The sequence below is a fragment of the Bos javanicus genome, chromosome 6, assembly GCF_032452875.1.
Source record: "Bos javanicus breed banteng chromosome 6, ARS-OSU_banteng_1.0, whole genome shotgun sequence".
NCBI lineage: Eukaryota > Metazoa > Chordata > Mammalia > Artiodactyla > Bovidae > Bos > Bos javanicus.
The window spans coordinates 78,492,380-78,519,582 of record NC_083873.1 but is presented as its reverse complement, the minus strand read 5'-3'; the positions used below and the strand labels follow the sequence as shown (position 1 = coordinate 78,519,582).

At 33.9% G+C, this 27,203-nt stretch overlaps 1 long non-coding RNA gene across 2 annotated transcripts in view; it reads right to left on the bottom strand.

Moving 5' to 3' along the window:
- Positions 1–27,203, bottom strand: part of LOC133250107 (uncharacterized) — a 70,264-nt gene that overhangs the window by 25,689 nt on the left and 17,372 nt on the right. Inside the window, exon 3 of one of the 2 annotated variants that reach the window (XR_009737233.1) lies at positions 7,256–7,436. The exons of the other annotated variant lie outside the window; for it this stretch is intronic. This is a non-coding gene — a long non-coding RNA (uncharacterized LOC133250107). The remainder of the gene's footprint in view (positions 1–7,255; positions 7,437–27,203) is intronic. 2 annotated transcript variants of the gene reach the window in all.

Genomic DNA, 27,203 nt, shown 5'->3' with positions numbered 1-27,203 from the left:
GACTTAGAGGGTAGAATAAAGAAAGTCATCAATGAGCACAGTAATGGCAGGAAATGGTTCAAAAGAGAGCCCTGTGTTGCATACAGAAATATCCTAAAAAGTCTAAAAGTAACTTCAGTAATCACTAATGATAAAATTTAGGTTTTCAATTTTGGCAGACTGTACATGGCCAAAAAAAAACAATCTGAGCTGAAAAATGTAGTTACATAAAAACTTTGGGAAGCTAATCTATATAACTAGGAAACCATTAATGCATTCAGTTTCATTTATAGCATCAACAAATATTTATAGCTTGTTAATAATATGCCATTCACTACACTACAAACCAGAGATAAAATGCTGGGCCAGAAAGCCTTCGTTATGCTTTCACAGAACTTTCATCTGAGAAAACCAGACATACAGTTAAATCTAATTAAGAGTGATATGTCCTTTAAAATATTTTGTCTAGGCAGCTGAGTGGAATAGTGGAGAGGCCATGAGCTTTGTGGTCCTAGATAGCTGCTTTCAGGATTCTTACTCAGATACACGGTAATTTTGTTAGTTTAGAAAAGTTACATGACTTGTATAAGACTGTTTTACTCACTGAACAATAAATAGCTAAACTTGCTTCATGGTTTTGACTCAAATGTTAAATGAAACAGTAAATATAATGGACATTGTAGCTAGCACAATGCAGGTATCTGATGTTTTGTACCTGTTGTCACAAATTTTCAACAATAAAAGTACAGATTAAGGAGGCCCTAAGCTTTTACCAAGGCAATGGCAACCCACTCCAGTACTCTTGCCTGGAAAATCCCATGGATGGAGGGGCCTGGTGGGCTGCAGTCCATGGGGTCGCTAGGAGTCGGACATGACTGAGCAACTTCACTTTATTTTTCCACTTTCATGCATTGGAGAAGTAAATGGCAACCCACTCCAGTGTTCTTGCCTGAAGAATCCAAGGGACGGGGGAGCCTGGTGGCTGCCATCTATGGGGTCGCACAGAATCAGACACGACTGAAGAGAAGCAGCAGCAGCAGCAAGCTTTTACCAAAGTTAGTCTCAGAGAAATTCTGTGGGGCATTCCAAAGTCATTACTGTAATTGCAGAGAATACTTTGATTTGGGGGTATGTGTAACATTATTCTAAGATAATTAATTTTGAACTTTCTCTTTATCATATCCTGCTTTAATTTGTCCTACATATATTTTTATTTACATAACCTAAGAAGGAATACTAAAAAGCAGAATTGACCCTCATTATTTACTGATCCTGTATATGTCAGTTTGTCTAAAAGCTGACATTTATTTATAACCCTTAAATCAATATTTGCAGTTTTGTGGGATGATTTGCCTACATGTGCAAAATGAAAGGAAAAGATTGAGTTGACCAAATGTCATGTTCCCACTTGAGGTGGCAGGAAGCAACACTGTCCTCTTCTTTGGCTTTCATACATATGTTGTCAGGGATTGTAGTGGGGAGTATGGTTAGAGCAAGAAACGCTTGCTCTAGGGGCAGTCAGATAGGGTTAAAAGCCCAATTCTGGCACTTGTTCCTATGGGGAGGGGATCCTCAGGCAGGTGATTTACTCAGAAACTTTGTTTTCTCTTCTGTAAAATAAAAACATAAAACCTACCATAATAAGTTGTTTTTATAATTTGATTACATTCTATGCAAGATAAATACGTTTATTTAGGTAGGCAGATCAATAGATATGAGTACATTTCCACTGGGTTTCCAGGTGACTCTAGTCGTAAAAAACCTGCCTCCCAAATGCAGAAGACACAAGAGACATGGGTTTGATCCCTTGGTTGGGAAGATCCCCTAGAGAAGAAAATGGCAACCCACTCCAGTATTCTTGGAAAATACCATGGACGAGGAGTCTGGGTGGGCGTCTACAGTCCATGGGGTTGCAAAGAGTCAGACATGACTGAGTGCGTATGCACACGCACACACACATGCACACACATTTCCACTAGGAGCATTGATTCAGTGTTTGCTAATTCAGTGTTTGTGAGACTTTACAGAACTTAACTACCATGGATAACAGAATCAGTTGTAATTTTTTTTTTTATTATGTCGTTGACCCTTAAACAACACAGGTTAGAACTATATGAGTCCACCTATATGTGGATTTTTTTTTCAATAAATACTTAGTATAGTACTAGAGGATCTGCAGATGTGGAACCATGGATAAGGGGGCAGACTGTAAAGTTATACCCAAATTTTTTACTGCCTTGACATCTATGCACCCTAATGCCACCCATTGTTCAAGGGTCATCTATAGATAATTCAAACTTCATTTTCAACTCTGTGTGCTAGCAAAGTAATTACTAAACAAAAAAACTACACTCTGGAACATAATCTAAATATTCTAGTTAATCTCTTTTGGAATAGAAAACATCATTAATATTAGTATTGGGAGGCAATGAGATTCACACAGGAAAAGAGAAGTTTACATTTCATTATAAAGTGCTTCAATATCTCCGTATTTATGACATGGTAAAATAATTCAGAAGGCATTTGTTGCTTCTACAGATGCAATTTTTAAATGTTAACATGGTAGGAAAGTTTATTGTTCCATTTTGTGAAAACAAGTTATCAGATTATCACATTTCAATCTCTTAAGTAAACTGAGTTAAATAGTCAAAATCATGAATGAAACTACGAGCATAAGACATCCTCAGTAGTCTGTTAAAATATATTTTGTGTAGACAATTCAATATACCTATGTTTAGACTGATTACCAATAATTATCTTTATAATTAGATATAAAACTGCAAATTTTAAAAATCCCACTATTTGAAATTAAATATTATAGAAAAATTCTATGAGGTTTCTGTAAGTTAAAAGTATAAACTTTCAAAATCTGAAATATAGCTGAACACAATGTTCTTACTTTGGCCTTTATGATCCAAACACTACAGACAAAACAGCTTAAACTTAAGCTTTGAATACTCAAGACTTTGATCAAACAATATATTGTGAAAAATAACCCACAATAATTTTAAAGCAGTCTTTCCATGTAAAGAGTAAACTTCTTCCAGAAAAGTTTTTAAAGAGATTTGTCAAACAATGCAGACTGCAGTTGAAATGATCTCAAAACATTCCAAATATGTTAAGCAAAATCGGCTGTCCAGAACTAATGTTCATATATTATTATGTAAGTTAAACTAAGTTCATGCTTAAAGGACTAATGGAAGAAAAGGAATTTCAAAATACTTTTCATTTGGACAAAAAAGTTTCCACAAATACTGGAGAGATGCCAGTAGAGGTCCTAGTTTTATTCTTTTTGCTTTTCTGCCTAAGATAACTAATTGACAAAGTCCATTAAAACATGCATTGTATACAGAAATGTTTTTGTAAAATAATAAAATTTTATTAGTGAGAATATGTATCCTACTGTTTCTTTGAATAATAGCCTAAAATAAATTTGCATTTTTCTTCAAACTAGTATGTAATAGTGTTGTGACCTCAAATTTACCAACTTATAATTTGCCCTGCAAGTACCTGAAAATAGCTAAAGTAATCACTCTTTGAAATGGTAAAAGTCATAATTACAATACAATTCTTATTCTGTCACAATATGATTTCTATAACAAAGACATAAAATTAAGCAGGTAACTAAATAAAATTCTGTAGTTTTTTCAGTGTCACGTAACCTGAGAATAATTTCTAGGATTCCTGTCTTTTTTTTTTTTCAGTATGAACACAAATTGTTCAGGGATCACAGAGACTAATTTCTTTTTAGAACTTAACCATACAAATATAATTCTATAGATATCAGTGCAGAAAGTAGAAGTTGGCAATGTTTAAGTAACATCAGTTGAGTCTAGCTGTGTAGATTTGACACAGAATTAGACAAAATGAAAATGAGAAGAAAATATCTTAATAGTAAATAAGGATGAGATTTTTTAAGGGGAAATTCAGCGTTAGGAATTCTAGCTTCATTAGTGGTAAAAGTAACTAATAGCTTATTTGAACTCTGGTGCCGAGTTATTTCTATTATGCTACAGTGCTTCCTTAAAATGGTTTTGAAACACAATTACACACTTCATAAATATATTAGCATTCCATTATAGCTGAGATTATTATTAGATATACTGAAATATACCTTGGATCAAGTCATGTTCCTTAAACCACAACCTCCACCAAAAAGTCTTATAAATAAAATGATAAGCCTATAAGGTGAGCATTCAATTTGTACCTTCAAGCCAGCAGAAGTAGAGACTATATCATTTATTTTTCGAAATCATAAGCCAGAAAATATCAAAGAAGAAGGAAAAAAATATTATACTTCTAGAAAACCAGATAATGTAAACTATCCTGTAATAGGCAGAATAAGGTCCCCTCCAAATACATCTACATTCTAATATCCAGAATCTATGAATCTTACCTTACATGGTAAAAGTCATTTTCCAGATGTAGTTCAATTAAGGCTGTTAAACTTAAAAGATTTTGCACAATGAAGGAAACTATAAGGGGAAAAGACAGCCTTCAGAATGAGAGAAAATAATAGCAAATGAAGCAACTGACAAAGAATTAATTTCAAAAATACACAAGCAGCTCATACAGCTCAATTTCAGAAAAAAAATGACCCAATCAAAAAATGGACCAAAGATCTAAATAGACATTTCTCCAAAGAAGACATACAGATGGCTAACAAACACATGAAAAGATGTTCAAGGTCACTCATTATCACAGAAATGCAAATTAAAACCACAATGAGATACAATCTCATACCGGTCAGAATGGCTGGTATTAAAAACTCTACAAACAATAAATGCTGGAGAGGGTGCAGAGAAAAGGGAATCCTCTTACACTGTTGGTGGCAATGCAAACTAGTACAGCCACGATGGAGAACAGTGTGGAGATTCCTTAGAAAACTGGAAATAGAAATCCCATACAACCCCGCAATCCCACTGCTCAGCATACACACTAAGAAAACCAGAATTGAAAGAGACATGTGTACCCCAGTGTTCATTGCAGCACTGTTGACAATAGCTAGGACATGGAAGCAACCTAGATATCCATCGGCAGATGAATGGATAAGAAAGCTATGGTACATACACACAATGGATTATTCAGCTATTAAAAAGAATGTATTTGAATCAGTTCTAATGAGGTGGATGAAACTGGAGCCTATTATACAGAGTGAAGTAAGTCAGAAAGAAAAACACCAATACAGTATATTAAAGCATGTATATAGAATTTAGAAAAATGGTAACGATGACCCTATATGTTAGACAGAAAAAGAGACACACATATAAAGAACAGACTTTTGGACTCTGTGGGAGAAGGCAAGGGTGGGATGATTTGAGAGGATAGCTCTGAAACATGTATATTACCACATGTGAAATAGATCACCAGTCCAGGTTCGATGCATGAGATAGGGCACTCAGGGCCGGTGCACTGGGATGACCCTGAGGTATGAGATGGGGAGGGAGGTGGGAGGGGGGTTCAGGGTGGGGGCACACGTACATCCATGGCTGATTCATGTGAATGTATGGCAAAAACCACTATAATATTGTAAAGTAATTAGCCTCCAATTAAAACACATAAATTAATTTACAGAAATTTAAAGAAAAATAATGAGATTATTCTGGATTAATCAAGTAGGCTCAGTGTAATCGCCAGGCCCTTTGTAAGACTGAGGAGGAAGGCAGAATCAGAAAGACAATAACATGAAAAGGATCCAGCCCAATCTTGCTGGTTTTGAAATTAATGGAATAGAGACATGAACCAAGGAAATGCAACTAGTCTATAAAAATTAAAAGAAAGCATGGTGAGAGAGTCTCTCTTAGAACTCCTAGGAGGAAAACAACCCTACAACGCTTGGATTTTTGCCCAGTTAGGCAGACCAGACCCATTTTGGATTTTGGACCTCTTAATATATGTGTGTGTGTGTATGTATTAAAGAAGATTACTTTGAGGTGATGGATCTATTCTGTACCTTGATTGTGTTTGTAATAATACGTCATCATGTGTTTGTTAAATCTCACAGAAGTGTGAAATAGGAGTACTAAATTTTACTCTAGGTAAATTTTAAGTTTTTAAAAGCTAACTTTAATTCTGAAGAAGTGTTTCAAATTTGTACTTAGAAAATTCTGATTTCCTTTGTTTCTCAAGTATTTATTTTACAATCAATCTCTAAAAGTAAATTAATGGATTCTTTTTTCATTAAATACGTTTGAAATACTGGTATTGATGGACTGGAATCTTACATGTGACCTTTGACACTCTTTAAAAAAAAATTCAATTATTCCTTGAATAAAAAATTTATTAAGTGTTTATTCTGTGTAATACATTTGAGTTGAGAAGAGCATGAATGGAAAGATTATAGGGTAATCTAAGATACCGTATCAAGCAAAATATTTGAAGAAATAACGCTATTTTCTGTATTTGCTGAAAAATATAAACTCACAGAAGTTAGAAGCTCAGAAAACTCCAAGAAGCATTAATGAAAAGAAAATTACAACAGAACACGTCATTCAAAATTTTGAAAACTAATGATAGAGGGAAAATCTTTGAAGCATGTGATAGTTTTGATTATGAGTCTGCAGAGTTTTATTCTATTTCATAGGCTTTATGGTCATATTATTATTTTATTTGCTTGAAAAAAATTAATCTGGAAGCACTTTGTAAAACACATCACACTTGAAAGAGACTGATTACAAGAATAAAAGGAAGGAGAGACAAATTGGGAGGTTGTGATCAATATAAACACACAACTATATTTAGAAAAATAGCTAATAAAAACCTATTGAATAGCACAGGGAACTCTATTCAATACTTGGTAATGATCTATATGGGAATACTCTAAAAAGGAGTGGATTTATGTGTATGTGTAACTGATTCATATTGCTGTTCAGCAGAAACTAACACAACATTGTAAATCAACCATACTCCAATAAAATAATTAAAATAAGAATAAAGACTGTGAAAGAGATGATTACTAGCACAAGTGCGAGTTAATGGTGATGTATATTGTCAGTAGAAATAAGAAAACATGCTCAGTTTCTTTAATAAAATCGTGTATATCATTTCCTTAAACCCATTTGCAGAATGTCTGTTATAAACTGTGTACTGTACCAAGAGCTGAAAGAGTGAAAAACATAAATAAGATTATTAAGACACAAATGAAAAAGTGTTATAAAAAAAAGGTAGTTGCCAGATAATGATTTGGGGAGATAATTCATATTCCTGCATATCAATAACAGTCAATTTCCTCCATACTGTTTTTTCAAGAATATTGTTCTAAGTGAAAGATACTTACAATTGGTGTCTCCTAAATTCCATATGGGCTTTCCTGGTTGCTCAGACAGTAAAGAATCTGCCTGTCAATGCAGGAGACCTGGGTTTGATCCGTGGGTCAGGAAGATCCCGTGGAGAAGGGACTGGCTATCCATGCCAGTATTCTTCTCTGGAGAATTCCGTGGACAGAGGAGTCTGGCAGGCTACAGTCCAAGGGGTCGCAAAGAGTCAGACAAAACTGAACGACTAACACTTTCACTTTTCTCCTAAATTCCATGGTAAGAAAGAGAGATATCTCCCATTGCCCAAAACCCCAGGTTTATTTCCACTCTAGGACAAGGAAGATAGATATACATTCCTCTCCTCCTTAGCAAAGATAATCCCTGTATTCTGGTAAAATAGGATAATCTCTCTCTCTACAGGAGAAGGTGGACACTTTTCCAGCAGCCCATTCACAAGATTGAGGTTTCCTAAATGCCACATGGACAGGCAACATTGAGCCCTCTTTTCATCTCTCCAGGAACTGGGGCTCAGAGAACTGGCACTATATATAACTCTGGCTACTGTAATTGTACTAAGAAACTTTCCTGTATTTTGGACCAAAAATCTTGGATTTTCCACCATAATTTATGAAATTCTGACAGACTAACTTGTTTACCTTGAGGTTGGGTAAAGTCTCACACTTTTTACAGTTTCTGATTTCTCAATGAGGGTATAAGCAAGAGAAAGGATTAAATATACAGAGAAGTCACCTAAAACTTCATTATCACAACTGACATCACACTGGATCTTTAAGACCAAGTAGAGGTGTTTGAACTTGTAGGCAGGGAAAGCTGCTTGTCTTTTAATATAAAGAGAGCTTTTGTGAACTGGAGTACAAAGCTGTATTTTCAATTTGGTAAATAATGACTAATACTTAGCATGTAGAACTGGAAGGATTTTTTAAAATATGCAAAATCCTTTCCACAAACCCCCAGAATGCAGGTATACACCCTCAAGACTCCCCGTCCTGCCTCTGGGATTCCAGATCTTTAGAATCAATGATAATGAATCACTTTTTTAAATGTGTTATATCTACTCTTGTTCAGGTGGGAGATAACAGTCTTGAAGGTATTACACAGGCAGTGTTAGCTAGTCAATTATTTAGTTAGTTATTTGTTAGTTAAATATATTGTGAGAAAATTTCCAAACTTAAAAAAAAATTAAAAATACAAGAGAAAGTTTATAAGCAGAAAATAAATAAGATGAAATGACTCTTCACTTACATTGCTGATTTTCAGTAGAGGATGGCATTCTATAAACAGGAAGTTGCCTGGCATTTAACCAAGGGCAAGTTTTTGTACTTATAAATGCTAACTGAAGAGAACATTACAACCATTGTAGTATTTTGCTGCAAAATTTATTAAAAACAAAATATTGCATATGTCTACTATACAACTGGTAGAAAATAGTAGGTGCTTACATGAAATCAATGCATTTCAGGTCCCAGTTGGGGATCCTTCAGTGACTCAAAATCCATGTAAAATTGACTTATTTCACAAACCACTTCCCAGTCATTACTTCTCTGTGTGGTAGAGCAAAGTCCTATACAAGATTTTCAGTAAATTCCCAAGAAGCTTCCATTTTCATATAAGGTTCTCCTTTTGTATATGTAGGAAAAGGTACACTTGCCTTTTTTTTTTTTTTTTTTTTTGATAGAGTCTTCCTGAAAAGAATGTTAAGTACATTACATTTTATTCAAAATTACACATTTGTTTTACATGAAAGGAAAATATCTATGAACTAAATAATAAAAATTAATATTGCTACCATGCTTTCAATCTTTACAAGGCTGAGAACACTGTACTTAAACTGGTGTCTCTAACTAACTGAAAACAAGTTTATTAAATGTCAATGCTTATTTATTTAGGTATTTTTATAGAAAACATGGATGTACCTTTGAGATGACCAGCAAGAATTATTGCTATATTATCAGTATCTTTTATCTGGGAAAATGTAACAAAGAAAAGGGAAAGAGGCTATACATATATAATAAAAATTTCATAAATGGATGGCTTTAAGGAAAATTTCTGGTTTAGCAAACTGTCTAGAATGAAGAGTTAATCCACAGGCAAAACAGTTTCAGAAAGAATCCATGGTCTTGCTACTGCAGCATAAAGTTTTCTCCTTTAAGGATAGGGTCAGGTACATTTAACACTTAAACTTGTATAGAAAATTGCTGAACTCTTTTCAGGGTTGCTGAATTGTTCAAATTAATGTGAGGCAGGTGCTAAGGTATGCAATGCTGATGCCTTCCAGAAACTTAGCAAGTGGAAAAGATATTCTGCTAGTATTTGCTGAATTAGACAATTGACAAATGCATTATTACTAACTTGTGTGATTGAATATGTGGTCACAGTATTTTCTATGGCGAGACGCGTGTCCCTCCATAATTCATGTGTTGTAGCCATAACCCCCAGTGGGACTGTGTTTGGAAATACAGGGTCTTTAGGAGGTGATTAAGGTTAAATGAGGTCAGAAATGTGTGTTCTTAATCCAATAGGGCTGATAGTCTCATAAAAAGAGGCCGAGAGAGAGGCCACTTTCTATCTGTGTTCACATGTGAATGGAACATCCCTTGTGGCTCAGTTGGTAAAGAATCCGCCTGCAATGGGGGAGACCTGAGTTCCAGCCCTGGGTTGGGAAGTTCCCCTGGAGACAGGAAAGGGTACCCATTCCAGTATTCTGGCCTAGAGAATCCCATGGATTGTATAGTCCATGGAGCTGCAAAGAGTCAGACACGACGGAGCAACTTTCACTTCACTTCACTTGTGAATACACAGCGATAAGTCACGTTTCTTCACAAGCTGTCACCAGGAAGTGAGTCAGCCAGTATCTTGATGGGGAGCTTAGAGATGCAAGGAAATAAATCTCTGTTGTTTAAGCAACTCCGTGTAAGGTATTATTATTATTTTTTTTTATATATAGAAGCCAAAGCAGATTAGGACAGTATTTATTTCCGATTTAGGAAACCTAACCTGTTGCCTCATAGACATGTATCAGTTTCACACTAAGACAGCATTAACAGTGAAATCATAATTTTTAACAGTCCATAGAAAAGAAAATCATAATGTCTTAACTCAAACTGAAATTCATGGTATGCCTGGAGTTATTGCCATGGCTTTATTTAGTTTTCTGTTGCCTTAGATAAATTTCTTTCTATTCTCCATTTGGATATGTTTTCTTTTGTTCTTACTAATTTAACATTCAATCTTCATAAGTTAAGTTGGATCTGTTGCCTTAAAACCCAGCTTACATATTTGCTTTCCATATCTAGAATGATAGACATACTCATATTCTTCATATGTAAAAGACTATTCTTCATTTTAGAAGAATAGAAATGGTTTAAATGCATAAAATAAAATTTTATTTTATAGTAAATATTACTAATAAAAAAATGGACTATTTCAGTTGCTATTCATCAAAGACCCCTAAATATTGGTCATTCAAAGCACCAGAGAGATATATATTTACTGACAATAACAAGGGCTTAATTCAAAGTGGGGATATATTCTAAATCTCCATTACTAATTTCTCATAAACTAAATATTTGGAACAATCAGAAAACTTAATAACAAACACTGAATATTTTAGTATCATGTATTCTGAATATTTTTATAGTTAAATCTAAATCCCAGAAGCCATTTGTTAACATAGAATCTGTCTCATCATTATTCAACTAACTTGTAGTTATGAAAATTTTTCTTTATATAAAATAGCTAATTCTGATTTTGCTTGTAATATCCAATAAATTATTTCATTTTACAGCATTTATTTTATTTTTATGAAGATATTGAACTTCATTTTCACTTAGATAGCTGATGTTCATAAACTTTATGCACAAATATTTTAATTAAGAAAACTATGCTACATAGGACAGGTTTTATAAGAATTAAAATGTCTTTATTAAAATATATATAAATGCAATTTCTAATTAAATCATCAGCATAAAATTATTTTTTTCAGTTTGCAGTTCTCTAAGTTATTTTATTTCCCTTCATGAATAATTTCATTCACTGTTCCAAACAAAATGACAGTAAAAAGTTAAATTTGGAGGAAAAATCTTTTAAGTCTAATAATCTTGCTTCCTGAAAACTGAAAGCTAAACTAGTATTTTCCTCTAGAAAGAAGAAAATTGAGCCATATACTGGAACATTATAGAATTTTTAAAACAAGTTAAGTACATAAACATACTAACCAACATCACCTCTTATGTTTATTTCTACCCAGAGGACATGAGAATAATAACTTTTTCGTATACTGAATGAATATATGTATGGATGGCTGAGTCCCTTCACTGTTCACCTGAAACTATCACAGAATTGTTTATTGGCTATACCTCAAATACAAAATAAAAAGTTGATAATTATACCATGAAATTAAACAATATTATGAATATTTTGGAAAAAGATTAAAAGGTAAAATGAAAGGTGAAAAGTTTCACATTTTTAATACTGTCTTGAACATCCATCCAATGTGTACTTTATACTTCCAGCACATCTCAATTCATATACTAATCTTTATTGGATATAGTTCAACAGTATTTAGATTTCATTCTTTTCATTTAATCTCATTTTTCATTTCAAGTTTTCAATAGCCACATGTGACTACTGATTATCCTATTGGATAACATAGAGTTAAAAACTACTAATGGCAGAATCTGTGTTATTTCTCAAATCCACTTGGTAGATTTCTTCCCAACACACTCTGTTTTTAAAAGGTGCCTCAGGGATATGGCTTGCTTTTTCAGTCTTGAAGAACCCATTTCAAAGAGATGGAAAGTAAACTATTTGCAAAATTGTGCTACTGAATATCAGCAAATGGAGTGCAACAGAAAAAGGAAAAAACAGAAACCATATCCTGAGCCTGAGAGTAGAAAGAAAGGCATCAGGAGTAACAAAGCAAGGGTGCAAATCAAGGAATATGACTGATATATATCAAGAATGAAGGGAGAGGAATTGGACAGATATTAAGAGAAAAGTGTATATTTGTGGTATAAGAGATTGAAATAAATTCAAATTATTGTGAGAAAGTATTTAAGGATACAAGCATTAAGAAAATTGAAAAGAGAAAAAAAGATTAGAAATTGAATTTGCCAATATCTCAGTTCAATTCTCCCATCCTCCTCCCCCAAAATGAAAGACTAAATGACTACAATTCTAAAAGGAATATAATCATAACCTTAATATTTTGTTATTAGCTTGGAAGTCAACTACTACAATAGTGAATACTGAGTTAAGATTATAATAATTGCAATACTGTTATAATACTATAACATTGCACAGTAACTATGAACTTAAATAAATTTTAATTGAATATTGAAATATCTTATTAATCTTTCATGATATGTTATGAATCAGATATCTAGATAAATTCCTAAGGAAAGATTTTATTTTTAATAAAACCAACATAAAACCACTTACTTAAAATGTTAATATGCAGTCTAAGACTTGCCACTCTACATAATTTCATTTTCTAAAATTCCCTATTTATTGACTATTTGTTTTATATTTCGAATTCTTCACTTTTCTAGAAATATAAAGAATGTTAATAATACATATTGCATGGAGACAATTTATTGGAGACATGTTACAAGTAGATTTACCCTTGATTTACACAAATGTTTAAGAAGGGATATTTTATTTCTTTTTAAAGATATTTAGGTACTGAAAGTGAAAGAAAAGGTACAATGAAATGTAAAACTGAGGTTACTCTTATTTAAGTGAGTACCAAGTAGCATAGACACTACAATATGAATATTTTAGTACATATAATCTATCAATACCCTTGGGAAACACAAATCCTAGCCTAATGATAGAACACTTGCAAGTGACAATCATGGGGAGGGAGGAGGGAAGAGGGTTCAGGATGGGGAACACAGGTATACCTGTGGCGGAGTCATTTCGATATTTGGCAAAACTAATACAATATTGTAAAGTTTAAAAATAAAATAAAATTTAAAAAATAAAAATAAATAAATAAATACTTTGAAAAGATAATGGATGCAGGGAAATTAATGCTATGTGTTGATGACTCCTATGATGCTCCTTAGAAGTCATTGAATGCACCATTGATTTGTCAATATCTGTTAATATCACTATGAATAAAACTATATAGAAGCCAGTGTAAATTGGTAAGACTACTGAATATAATTTTATAACCTCTTTTGTTTTTCTGAGCATTGGATCTTTGTTACATGCTCTCTTTTTCCTTTATTTGATTTTTACTTTTCAAAAAAATTTATTTCTCATGCTGTCAGAGCTACTACGGGATAACTTTAAAACATGATTGTAAAAAAAAATCTCATTGTTTAGATATGCTCTTTCTTACTGTTCTCAAATTCAGGTTTTGTATTTAAGAGACAATGGTATCAGCTAAAGAGTCTCAAAGCCATGTCTTCATGACATTATCTTGTGATGTGAGCAAAGAAGAAACAAAATGTTTTGTTGTAACTTTTTTGCTACGTAACTATGGATGAGACATTTTCCCCCAAGACAGTTCATTAAAAAGGTCTCAGAGGCTGTTTCCTCTCCTTGTGATGGATGTTTTGCTCATGTAGAGTAGGAAATAACTGCTATTAGTTTTTGTTATGTCTTTCAGAGGTTCCTCTGCTTCAGAAACTAACAATTCTGGATTTGTCAGTCAGATACCTCAGGTGTGCCATATTTAATTAGGCTATATGGAGGCATTGCTAGTTAAATAATACACATTGCCATGAGCTATAGCATTTTTCCCTCTGAATTGTTTTGAATATGCCACACTAAAGAAAGGCTATGAAATACAGCAGAGTTAACAATGCCTTGTCATAAAATAACTTTGTTATATCACAGAGCTACTAATGCTGCTGCTGCTGCTGCTAAGTCGCTTCAGTCGTGTCCAACTCTGTGAGACCCCAGAGACGGCAGCCCACCAGGCTCCCCTGTCCCTGGGATTCTCCAGGCAAGAACACTGGAGTCGGTTGCCATTTCTTTCTCCAATGCATGAAAGTGAAAAGTGAAAGTGAAGTCCCTCAGTCATGTCCCACCCTCGGCAAATGGATGGACTGCAGCCTACCAGGCTCCTCCATCCATAGGATTTTCCAGGAGTGGGTTGCCATTGCCTTCTCCACTGTATTATGCTAATGCCCTTCTATTTTCTTTTTTGTTTTCAGTGCCAAACATACAAAGCACGCTCTTTCTTGCTATCTCAGAAACAGGCAATTTTGATCAAAGACATCACTGGATAAGTGAGGGCATACAGATAAGTCATTTAACTTACTTAGGGAAAAAATGTAAACAGGAAATAAATAATAAGTAGTTTCAGTTCAGTTCAGTCGCTCACTCGTGTCCGACTCTTTGCGACCCCATGAATCGCAGCATGCCAGGCCTCCCTGTCCATCACCAACTCCCGGAGTTTACCCAGACTCACGTCCATCGAGTCAGTGATGCCATCCAGCCATCTCATCCTCTGTCGTCCCCTTCTCCTCCTGCCCCCAATCCCTCCCAGCATCAGAGTCTTTTCCAAAGAGCCAACTATTTGCATGAGGTGGCCAAAGTACTGGAGTTTCAGCTTTAGCATCATTCCTTCCAAAGAAATCCCAGGGCTGATCTCCTTCAGAATGGACTGGTTGGATTTCCTTGCAGTCCAAGGGACTCTCAAGAGTCTTCTCCAACACAACAGTTCAAAAGCATCAATTCTTCGGCACTCAGCCTTCTTCACAGTCCAACTCTCACATCCATACATGACCACAGGAAAAACCATAGCCTTGACTAGACGAACCTTTGTTGGCAAAGTAATGTCTCTGCTTTTGAATATGCTATCTAGGTTGGACATAACTTTCCTTCCAAGGAGTAAGCATCTTTTAATTTTATGGCTGCAGTCACCATCTGCAGTCATTTTGGAGCCCAACAAAATAAAGTCTGACACCATTTCCACTGTTTCCCCATCTATTTGCCATGAAGTGATGGGACCAGATGCCATGATCTTCGTTTTCTGAATGTTGAGCTTTAAGCCAACTTTTTCACTCTCCACTTTCACTTTCATCAAGTAGTTTAAAAGTAAGCTAAACCCAAGGAGATCCAACCAGTCCATTCTGAAGGAGATCAACCCTGGGATTTCTTTGGAAGGAATGATGCTAAAGCTGAAACTCCAGTACTTTGGCCACCTCATGTGAAGAGTTGACTCACTCGAAAAGACTCTGATGCTGGGATGGATTGAGGGCAGGAGGAGAAGGGGACGACAGAGGATGAGATGGCTGGATGGCATCACTGACTTGATGGACGTGAGTCTGAGTGAACTCCGGGAGTTGGTGATGGACAGGGAGGCCTGGCGTGTTGTGATTCATGTGGTCGCAAAGAATCGGACACGAGTGAGCGACTGAACTGAACTGAAACCCAAGGTCAATTAATTCATCTTTTATGCAAATAAGAATTTTTCCTTATTATGCCTACCATTGTGTTATATATAACATTTTTGGCTAGGAAAACAAAACTTGCTATGATAGATGAATAAAACATCCTGTCTCCCAACCTCCCTCTAAACCTAAAGAAATAGTATTGTTTTATTGTTCCTTAAAGTATAATAAAATTGTATTTAAATAATATTTCATAAAAATATTTATTGTACAAATTACTACATGCTAAGCACTTAGGTCATCAAGACACACCCCAGACCAGCCACCTTAGAATGTATTGGGAAAGTGGGGTTGTTTTTACACTTGGCTTGTGGTAATTGTTCTGCCAAAACATTTAAATTATATTTTACTTTACTTCCTAATATCTTACTTTTTATTTTAATACCTCACTAACAGAATGTCCAAAGCCCGGTTTTATCATATTATGCAGGCATTTTGGACTTGTATATTAGAAACAGAGGATATCGTACCAAGAAACAAAAAAAGGTAACACCCATAAACTGTTGGAATAAAGATTATCTTTATTCTCCTTCCAAAGATTTCCCTCACATCAGAAATTAAGCCAATAATTCAATTAGGTTTGTACAAAAAGAATAATGCAATGACCTTTGTTATCATTATATTGTGACATTTAAAATACTCTATAAGGGGCTTCCCTGATGGCTCAGACAGTAGTAAGCAGTCTGCCTGCAATGCAGGAGATGCAGGTTCAGTCCCTGGGCTGGGAAGATCCTCTGGAGAAGGGAATGGCTACACACTCCAGTATTCTTGCTGGGAGAATTCTATGACAGAGGAACCTGGTGGGCTACAGATCATGCAGTCGGAAAACGCCAGATACGACTGAGCGACTAACATAAGGCAAACCACAGATATTAGACATCATAATATATAGATTTATTATATAAACTAGAGCTGAGTACTATTTTTTCTATTAATGACAGAAATAAACCTAAAAGTTCAAAATATTTTTAAATTATTTAGCACTTGAGTTACATCTTTAGATTTGAAAGAGAACTTCAAGCCTAAATAATCATGGTCACTAAATATAAAGCTTCTGTCTACCAAAGGGGGAAAATAACTTGACCAACCTAAACAAGGCCATGTCTAATTCATTTTTTAATAAATAGTTGATGCTTGTTGTTTTAGTTACAGGTGGCAAGTGATAATAGACAAATATCTGAATCTAGTTCCTTTCTCTGAACTTTCAGTTTTCTCTGTTTTTGTCTATTAAACTTGACCATTTCTCCCACCCTAGCTTCTCCCATATGCATTGAGAATTGAAAAAAAAAAAAAAAGGCAAAAAGGAAAGAAGCATTCTTTTGTTTCCTTCACAAGACTCTCTCTTTTTTTTTATTTTTTATTTTTAGCAATGTGTCATAATCCCAGATGCAAAATTCTAATCCTCTAATATGATGCATCTTTACGATATAAATCTACAGACCTTTGTAAGTCTTTAAATAGAAAAGAATATGAGACAATCTTACAGAATATTTTGAAAGGAAAAGGGAATAATAATAATAAGATTCTGAACATGAAAGTTTAATTGGCAAAGGAAATCATTTGCTTATTAAACAGATTTTAAAGTATGAATGGTTCATTTTATTGTTACTAATTTGGGAATTAATTTAATGTTTGTTTCTATATATTATTTCAGTAAAAGTAAAATCAAACAGCTAGATGATTTTATAGATATTAAGTAAATGATTATTAGTTTTTTGTCTTTTTTTCTCTTTGACAGAATCAATCTGACATAATGGATATATCACTTTTGGAGAAAAAATGGAATGACAACACAAGAGGTTTTCTAAGCAGCAAACTTAGAAAAAGCTAAACCTCATTTAATATAAATATTACAATCAATGTATTATCCTTATAAAAACTGGTACTAGTTGTTTAGAGTTAAAAGACAAGCTTTGGATCCTTTACTAGAAGTTTTAAGTGGCCTGGACTTCAGTAAGATGCTACTTTTTTTTCTTTCTGAATTTCTATGAATAAATCTCAATCTTCGCTCATGCTTTGTTCAAATTGCAATTTTGTTAATCCCAGAGTTGACTCCATAATGAGACAATGTTTTCTCTAATCCAGGTATTTTCTATAAGGGTATTCTCTTTTGTATTCTGTCTGCTCTATCAGCATCTTGAGTCTATTTTGTAAAGGAAGGGCTTCTTAAGCTCTTTTAGAGGAAAAAAATCATTCCTAGATGAACTGAAACAGAATCAATCATTTCTGAAGCATAGAAGTCTGGGTTCTTCAGGATGACATGAACAAAGCTCTAAAAGGAAAACTAGCCAAAGAGGAGAAAGATATACTTGTGTTTAAACACCTCAAGAGTCAAAGGATCAAAAGAAAAATAAGATCAAATCTAAAACCAAATTGTGTGTATTATCACCAAAACAGTTCTTCACTTATTGAATATGAATGTTTATATAGATTCTCCTTTAAAATTAATACTGCTAGTCAAATTTCTGCATAAAGATTCAACTTGAACGATTCTAAGAATTGGTTCTGATAATAACAAAATATGGCAAACATTAATTTAAAAATTAAAACCATTTTTATCTTTAAAACTGCTACATAATTCTATATTCTGTATATTTGATTTAGAACTAATACATGAGTGATTTATAAAGCCACCTCATCACATTATGCAAAGTATTTGTGATTTTTAATCTGCCATGCTCTTTTTATTTGTGCAGAAATAAACTTCCAAGCTTGTGGAACTTTCTACTCTCTCTCAGACAAACTTTTGACTCCTGAATAACTCTGAGATCTTATCTCAATTTCACTATATTATGAAAGTCTTTGCTCTTTTAAACCCAATTCATTCCTCAGTCTTTTATTTAATGTGTTCACACAAATACATGTATATATTCATTACTCTTATGAGGCAATGATGCAAATATTTACTAGACCATCAGTCCCATTAAGTGATAGAAACAAGAAGACAGATGCTGCCCTTTTCATTGTTCATGACCACTATTTATCACAATGCCTACCACAAAATATACACTCAGTATTTTTCAATAAGTGAATTGTTATAATGTGAACTACCAGAATACTATTGATGGTAGGAACAAGCATCTCAATTCTCTTTTTAGACTGATTTTATTCAGGTATTTTAAGGGTTACAGACAACAGAAACAGTTGATTAAACAGAATTAACAGATTAAACAGAATTTAATCCAAGTTCTATATAAAGTGACAACGTTGAATTCAATGTACTACAGCATCATTGAGAGGAAAACTTTTAATGCATTTCTGGCTTTTTTTTGACCATAAATAAATCTTGCAAATAAGACTGAATACTTCTTCAATTATCTGGCTTAATTTTTTTCCACCTTATTAACAAGACCACCTCTCAAGCTTGTTGCTTCTTTTTTTAGTTGATCCACCTATTTTTCCTTTATTATTTAATACTTTTCTTCATTGCTTGTTGCTTTTCTTATCTGTGGTTGTTGCTGCTTCATCTGCTGCTAAGTTCTTACTCAGAAGGTTCTTTGATATTGGGTATCATGAGAAGCTTGAAAATTAGAACATATACATAAAATATGGGGACGCTTCCTAGTATTTTCCATTTCTCTACTTTAGAGCAGAATTTACAGTCTCTCCAAAATCCAACTTGACTTGGTATTTCTATGGGGGTGTTTATTTAAGGTCTGTAACATACAAAGCCACAGTGTAAAATAGCACATTAACAATTAGCGCCAGGTTGGGTTTTCAAATAGGCAGTGATACAATTTTAAGAGTTCCCCAAAGTATTTTAAAGACTGAGAAAACATTTGTGTCATTACAGAGCCATAGTTTAAAGCTTATGAGCTTTCCACCCTACTAAGAAAAGCATTTAAAACAACCCACAGAGGATACGGTAACACAAAAAATAGGTGGATCTGTAATTACCAGGAGCATTATAATGTTTCAGCAAAGAAAAGAGGATCTCTCCTTTACTTAAAAATATTTAATGGTAGAACATGGTTTCTTTAGTAGTTAGCCACTAATAGTCAAATTTTATAAATTTACCATGCCTTAGAAATATAGAATTTTTCTATTTCTTATGAGAAGTAAATTTAAGTCATAGTCACTCTGCACTTACGTTTGTACTTCAAGCCAAAGCCGCTTTTATGAACAGTATTTCTGCTTCAAAACTCAACTGTTCTGATACAATTTTCTACTGTTATTGCCATAGGTTGCTTGTGTCTTTTACTTGGACAATTTTAATAGCCACTAGAGACTAAACTAATTCACCCTAAGCACTCCAATGAGAGTGTTCTTCATAGAATGCAATTCTGATCATGTTAAAAGGCATTGTTGTATACGTACAAAAATTGGGAATTCAGATCTTGGTGTCCCCACAAATTACCAATATGTTTAAACTATCCACGACTCAGTTACCTTCTCTGTGAATTGGGAATAATAATGTAGCCTACCCCATAGGACTATTGAAGGAGTTAAGAGTTTCTTCATGTAAGACACTTACCTCAGATCCTGAAATATTTAAACACTCACAAGATGTTAGGTATTAGTACTCGCACTATGTTTTAAAAATGTGCAATTGTTCCCTGCTGAATACAGAAGTAATAAATTAGGGATCCCTGCATGGCATCATGAAAATTTGCCTTAATCTACTTTCCTACATTTGAAAATAAAAACTTGAATACCAATCTATATTCTATTTTTACACAGCATTATTAGGATAGAATTTACATACCACAAATTTAACCCTTTTAAAGTATACAGGGCAGTGGTTGTTAGTTTATTCAAAAATTTGTGTAACTATAACAATGATTTAATTTTATAACATTGCATCATCCTATAAAGAACTTTCATACTTCTTGTTAGTCATTCCACTTCCCATTCACTACCCTTTCATAGTCCTTTGCAGCAACTAATATACTTTCTGTCTCTCTTGATTTGTCTTTCTTGACCTTTTTATATATACTGAATCATGCACATCTGGCTTCTTCCAATTGTCATAAGACTTTCAAGTTTCATCCATATTGTACAATGTGTGAGTACTAGATGCATTTCTTATGGCCAAATAATATTTTGTCCATCTGTTAATTAAAATGGAAATTATTTCCAGTTTGTAACTATCAAGTATAATGTTGCCATAATTGGGTAGACATTTGTTTTCATGGGTATGTCTGCTTTTCTCCTTTGTCTTTTACATCTTTTCTTTTCTCAGCTATTTGTAAGGCCCCCTCAGATAACGATTTTGCCTTTTCACATTTCTTTTTTGGGGGGATGGTTTTGATCACTGCCTCCTGTACAATGTCATTAACCTCCATCCATAGTTCTTTAGGCACTCTATCAGATCTAATCCCTTGAATCTATTTGTCACTGCCACTGTATAATCATAAGGGATTTATTTAGGTCAAGGAAAGATATACCCATTTGAATGCAGAGTTCCAAAGAATAGCAAGAAGAGATAAGAAAACCTTCCTCAGTGATCAATGCAAAGAAACAGGGGGAAAAAATAGAACTGGAAAGACTAGAGATCTCGTAAAGAAAATTAGAGATACCAAGGGAACATTTCATCCAAAGATAGGCCCAATAAAGGACAGAAATTGTATGGACCTAAAAGAAGCAGAAACTGTATGGACCTGCCTCTTGAGAAACCAATATGCAGGTCAGGAAGTAACAGTTAGAACTGGACATGGAACAACAGACTGGTTCTAAATAGGAAAAGGAGTATGTCAAGGCTGTATATTGTCACCCTGCTTATTTAACTTATATGCAGAGTACATCATGAGAAACGCTGGGCTGGATGATGCACAAGCTGGAATCAAGATTGCCAGGAGAAATATCAATAACCTCATATATGCAGATGACACCATCCTTATGGCAGAAAGTGAAGAAGAACTAAAGAACCTCTTGAAGAAAGTGAAAGAGGAGAATGAAAAAGTTGGCTTAAAACTCAACATTCAGAAAACTAAGATCATGGTATCCAGTCCCATCGCTTCATGGCAAATAGATGGGAAAACAATGGAAACGGTGACAGGCTTTTTTTTTTTATTGGGCTCCAAAATCCCTGCAGGTGGTGACTGCAGCCTTGAAATTAAAAGATACTTGCTCCTTGGAAGAAAAGCTATGACCAAATGAGACAGCATATTAAAAAGCAGAGTAATATCTTTTTTTTTTTACTTTGCCAACAAAGTAATTACTTTGCCAAAAATATTACTTTGACAAAAAATATTACTTTGCCAACAAAGGTGCATCTTGTCAAAGTTATGGTTTTTCCAGTAGTCATGTATGGATGTGAGAGTTGGGCTATAAAGAAAGCTGAACACCAAAGAATACATGCTTTTGAACTGTGGTGTTGGAGAAGACTCTTGAGAGTCCCTTGGACTGGAAAGAGATCCAACCAGTCAATCCTAAAGGAAATCAGTCCTGAATATTCACTGGAAGAACTGATGCTAAAGCTGAAACTCTAATACTTTGGCCACCTGATGTGTAGAATTGACTTATTGGATAAGACCCTGATTCTGGGAAATATTGAATGCAGGAGGAGAAGGGGATGACAGAGGATGAGATGGTTGGATGGCATCACCAGCTCTTTGGACATGAGTTTGAATAAGCTCCAGGAGTTGGTGATGGGCAGGGAAACCTGTTGTGCTGCAGTCCGTGGGGTAGCAAAGAGTTGACACGACTGAGCTACTGAACTGAACTACATTTGTTTTCATATTCATTGCAGTATGTACCCAGTACTAGGATTACAGGACATAGTTCCTCCATGTTTAACATTTTGAAGCATGCCAAACTGTTTTCTAATATGGCTGCACCATTTTACAATCACACTAGCAGCTTTTGGGGGCTTCCAACTTCTTCACATGCTCACCAGCATTTGTTACTGTGTCCTCTTTTAATTTTAGCCACTTTCATGGGTGTAAAGTTGCATTACAGTCTATAATGTTTAGTTCTCTCCATACTCTCACACCTCTGTTCATTTATTCTTGCTGTTCTCTGTTGACAACAGCCCCCCTTTCTCCAACCCAATCTCCTGTTGTGGAGTTGAACCCCTATTCTTCATTGAAGGCCTAAAACCTCACCTATTCTAGGAAGTATAATCCAATGCACCACTAAAATAAGAAATCATCTTCCACCTACTCAGATAGCAAATTAATCTTTATTACAGCATCTTAAATGTTTTGCTTTATAACAAAAGCAAATACATTTTTATTGATTTTCTCAACTGACTCTGAAAAGAAATTACCTTACTTACCATAGTGTTTCACACACAGGAAACACTTATTATTTCCCAGATTCACATGTGCCCAGTCATTCGTTTTGATTACTAGAGAAATGAGCCTTTTGACTAAGGCACCTCAAACGTTCTTAAATAAAATATTAAGACTAAAAGAACAAATGCACTTCTTAGATTACCTAGAGATAAATTGAATTGATATTTTATAATATTTGTTAATAATATGTTGACCCTTTAATCTCCCTCAACTGATTTCAATTCTTTCGAGGACAGATATCACCCTAGGGCCTAGAACAATTGAGCAGAGCTATATGAGGCTGCAGACTTCTGCTTACTCAATATACTGAATTACAATGAAATAATAGTTATCATTTCTGTTCTCTCTCGGCAAAGGACAATGACACAAGTGCTAAAATATCATTTATTTCTCTGGCTGTAATACTCTCACAAATTCAAGTATGAGTGTGAGTCAAAATGATATGTCTTTTAAAATTAATTAGGTTACTTGTGAAAATTCTGTAACCACTAAAGGGTTGATATATACAGATATATTCATATTAAGTATAGAGATGTGGGTCTTGATGAAAGTTTCTTGGGTAGAAATAGAAAATAATTGATGATACATTTTTTTATTGATTACTGTTTTTACTTTACATACATCATTCACACTGAAGAAATATAACCATGAGGAGCCCTGGTCTTCATATGGGATACCCAAGCTGTTCTGCATCAAATGTCCTCCAAAATATTCTCTAATCATTCTCCTCCCTTTCAATAATGATAGCTATTATTACATATTTATTCATCTCTTACTCTGGACCAGATGCTGTATCAATCCCTTCATATAGATGATCTCATTACAAAAAACCCAAAGAAATAAATAGTATAATTAATCTCATTTTATACATGTGCAACTGAGACAGAGTATAGAAGTAACTTGTCTAATATCCCACCACTAATTAGTGATAGAGCTAGAGTTAGAACACAGGCAAACTGTTTTCCTAGAAAACACTGTCTCCCTTTTATTAATTCCAAATTTTATGTAAATATCAAAATGCACAGCATGCGAAATAAAAGCAGTGCTTCTTAGAAGTACTCCAAGTTCAGGACTCTATAGTTAAAATTACTCATCATCTTTGCCCACCCAACTCCTCAATCTTCTCCTGCCTCTCTCATTTTTAATGTTAAATAATTTAATTGCCTTTTAGAGCTTTACAGTATAAATGTGGCAATTGATCTCCCTTGGGTTATCTCAAAGTCGTGGCTAAGAATTACTTGAAATTTTACCAAATAATTATGACACGTTACACAGTTGTTAGAGAACCGCTGAAGAATATGAATAACACCTACATCCATGTGAGACAGAGAAATAGAACTATCTACTAGGTGCCATGTTTGAATACAACATATTGCATTTACTCTAGATACGTAGAACTGCATGTTGCAGTCTACTCTTTCCAGTCCTCAGTGTGATAAGCTCCAATTCCAGAAACTGCTCCATAAAGAACCATTCTTGGAAATATTATTACTGGAAAGCTAATCAAGTGGACAAGGTTGAAAGAAAAAGATAATAAATGGCATCCATATATCTTTAAGGATATATGGATTTCTTTAAGGAATACTCTCTTAAAGTGTAGCATAGACAGGCTGGTTGAATTCTAACTTGATCATTCATCCCCAGAGTTTGTGGTCTGCTTGCTTAGAACAGTAGTAGCACCACCACAAGAAGTCAGAGTGAGCCGGAGGCATGGCATGAGCAATATTTTTTTTTTTCTCTCAACACTACTTACTGTATCCACATTTTAAAAGAATCTTGAAAGAACTCTTCAGCATTCATCAATTTTATTTAGACACACAGACCCCTACTATTAACATGATCAGGTAGTTTTTAGACTTTTTAAGGAATAATCATACTCTGTGTTGTGCCAGTGGGTTAGCACAGAGATAAATTTTGGAAGACTGCACTAATTTTGAAACAGAACGATATAAACATGGGTAATGTATTAGTTTATCAATTTGTCTCCACATATTTTCACAGTAGCCATTTCCCTACTGAACCACGTTTATTAGTTCACCCCCTTTCTTATTCCAACTTCCATTTCTTAGCAAAAAAATTTTCTCTGGGTTGATTTAGTTTATTCTCTAATATAATGCCTCTTCCCTAAATATTAAGAAAAAATAGAAAGAAAGAAAGAAAAGAAAAGGCTGACAAAGATCAAAAAAAGTAGCAAAACACTTAATTCAGATGCTTAGAAATTCTTGGAAAGTAGAAACGATACATCACTATATGCAGTCATTCATTCAACCAACAAATATTTATTGAGTCAGACACGTACTAGCTATCAGAATATCTTTCTGAAAAAGACATGAATCTGTGAAACCTTAACCCTAATTTACCAAACACTGAATAGTGCATACCTTCCATCATTATCCAGACACTAGTTGTTCTCTTTATTTTTCAATAATTCTTATTTCTTAGTGCAACTACACACTAAAACTCTTGTATTTTCTATGATCTACAACAAGCAAGACATACTATTATTAATAGGAACAAAGTAGTAATAAATTTAACTTCTTAACTGTCTTAATCAAATCGCTAATATTTTTCTTTAAAAATAAGGATTACAGATAATTTTAGCACACTGCAATTATATTATCAACTAATTACTTTAAAATAAAAAATTTTGCATAAGTCCCAGCTATTTTCAGCACTTGAGGTTCATATCTTCTGCATCAGTGGCAACATAACAGATGGTATGTTTCCTTAAAGAGTTTTTTTTTAATATGAAAATAAGTGCTAAATGTGGATAACCTGCTTATTCTCTTCTAAACAACAGTTTTATGAGCTTTCTGTCCAAAGTTTAATTAGCTCTTCCACACACTGTCCTTTTTTCAAATTGTAGTTATTTCCATTTTAATTTGGGTTAAGAAAAAGGTTGTGATGTACAATATGTTTAAAACATTAGCTAGTCACTGAAGAGTAGAACTGTCTCATGTGTTCTGCCAAGGAGAGTAAATTGCTTGGAAAGATATCAACAGTGAAAAACTGTCAATAACTTTTTTGGCTGCTGTTGTTGAAAACATTTTATTAGTATTTGATCTGTGTTTTTAAAACAGATCAAAATACAATCAGGATTTATAGACTTTGGAAATAAATGATTATATGTTGAGCCAAAATCCTTTTCTTCCTTACTATGTTGTTCATTCAAAAGTATGAACCCATATTTGAACTTCTGACGTTTTTTGAGGATATGATATATGTTCCATTTGGATTCCTTCCAGAGAGCTTTTAATAATTAAAGTACCAGTGAAGTATGGTACATTATCTCTTAATGAAGGAAAAACATACAATTAAGATTCAGGAGACCTAGATCCAACCATCATAGTAGTCGGATTCCCTAGGTATTAGTTTTGAAAGACATAGAGAAAACTTCTGCCTACCCATTTCAAGGGGTTGTTGTTAATATAAAATAAAATTGGCATCTAAATGAACTTTTCTAAATTATAAATAAGTGCTTTGGGATTATAGACATCTGATAGTAATAAAAATGTACCAGAGAATCTTAAGATAATTGGGCAATTTTATTGAAACCAGTCAAAATGTTTTAAGTGCAAAGAATAAGAGGGAAAGTGTACATACAATACATATGCTTAGAAATACCAGGAGGAAGTATGCTAAAATGTTATCCATATTCCTCTCTAGTTATAATACCTATAGGCAAATATTACTTTCTTTTTAACTCGCATCCGTTTTTTCAAATTTTCAGTATTGAGTATACATTAATTTTATAAGAAAATATCAATGCAAAATGAGAATTACCTTTTTCATTATATTTCAGTTGACTGAATAAGACATTTAAATTTTATATCTATATTACTGAAAATTGCTTTAAATAATCAAGATTGGGTTATTTGCACTGTTGTATAAGCATTCCTACCTCTGGAATTCTCTTTTCAATACATTATATCTCCCATGTATTATGAAATGAAGAGAGATATCTTCTATCTTACATAGTTTTTAAGAAATAGCTTTCATGAGTATTTCTTGTTCTTTTCCCTTCCTGTTTTAAAAGTTTTATACTCATCTAATTTTCCATGTGAATAGATTATTTTTATCTAGAGTTTTTTTCTCCAGAGTGTGCCATGCTTTTCAGCTCCTTGCACCATGCCTGAACTCTAGCCAGGAAGAGTATCTGATGCTTTGCACGCTCTTAGGATCCACAGACAAGGTAAATTCAGTGTTTTCATTTCTGCAACTCATGGATAATGACAAAATGACTCAAACTGGGGAACAATTTAAAAAGGGGAATTGAACACTTAATTTTGTATATGATTCCT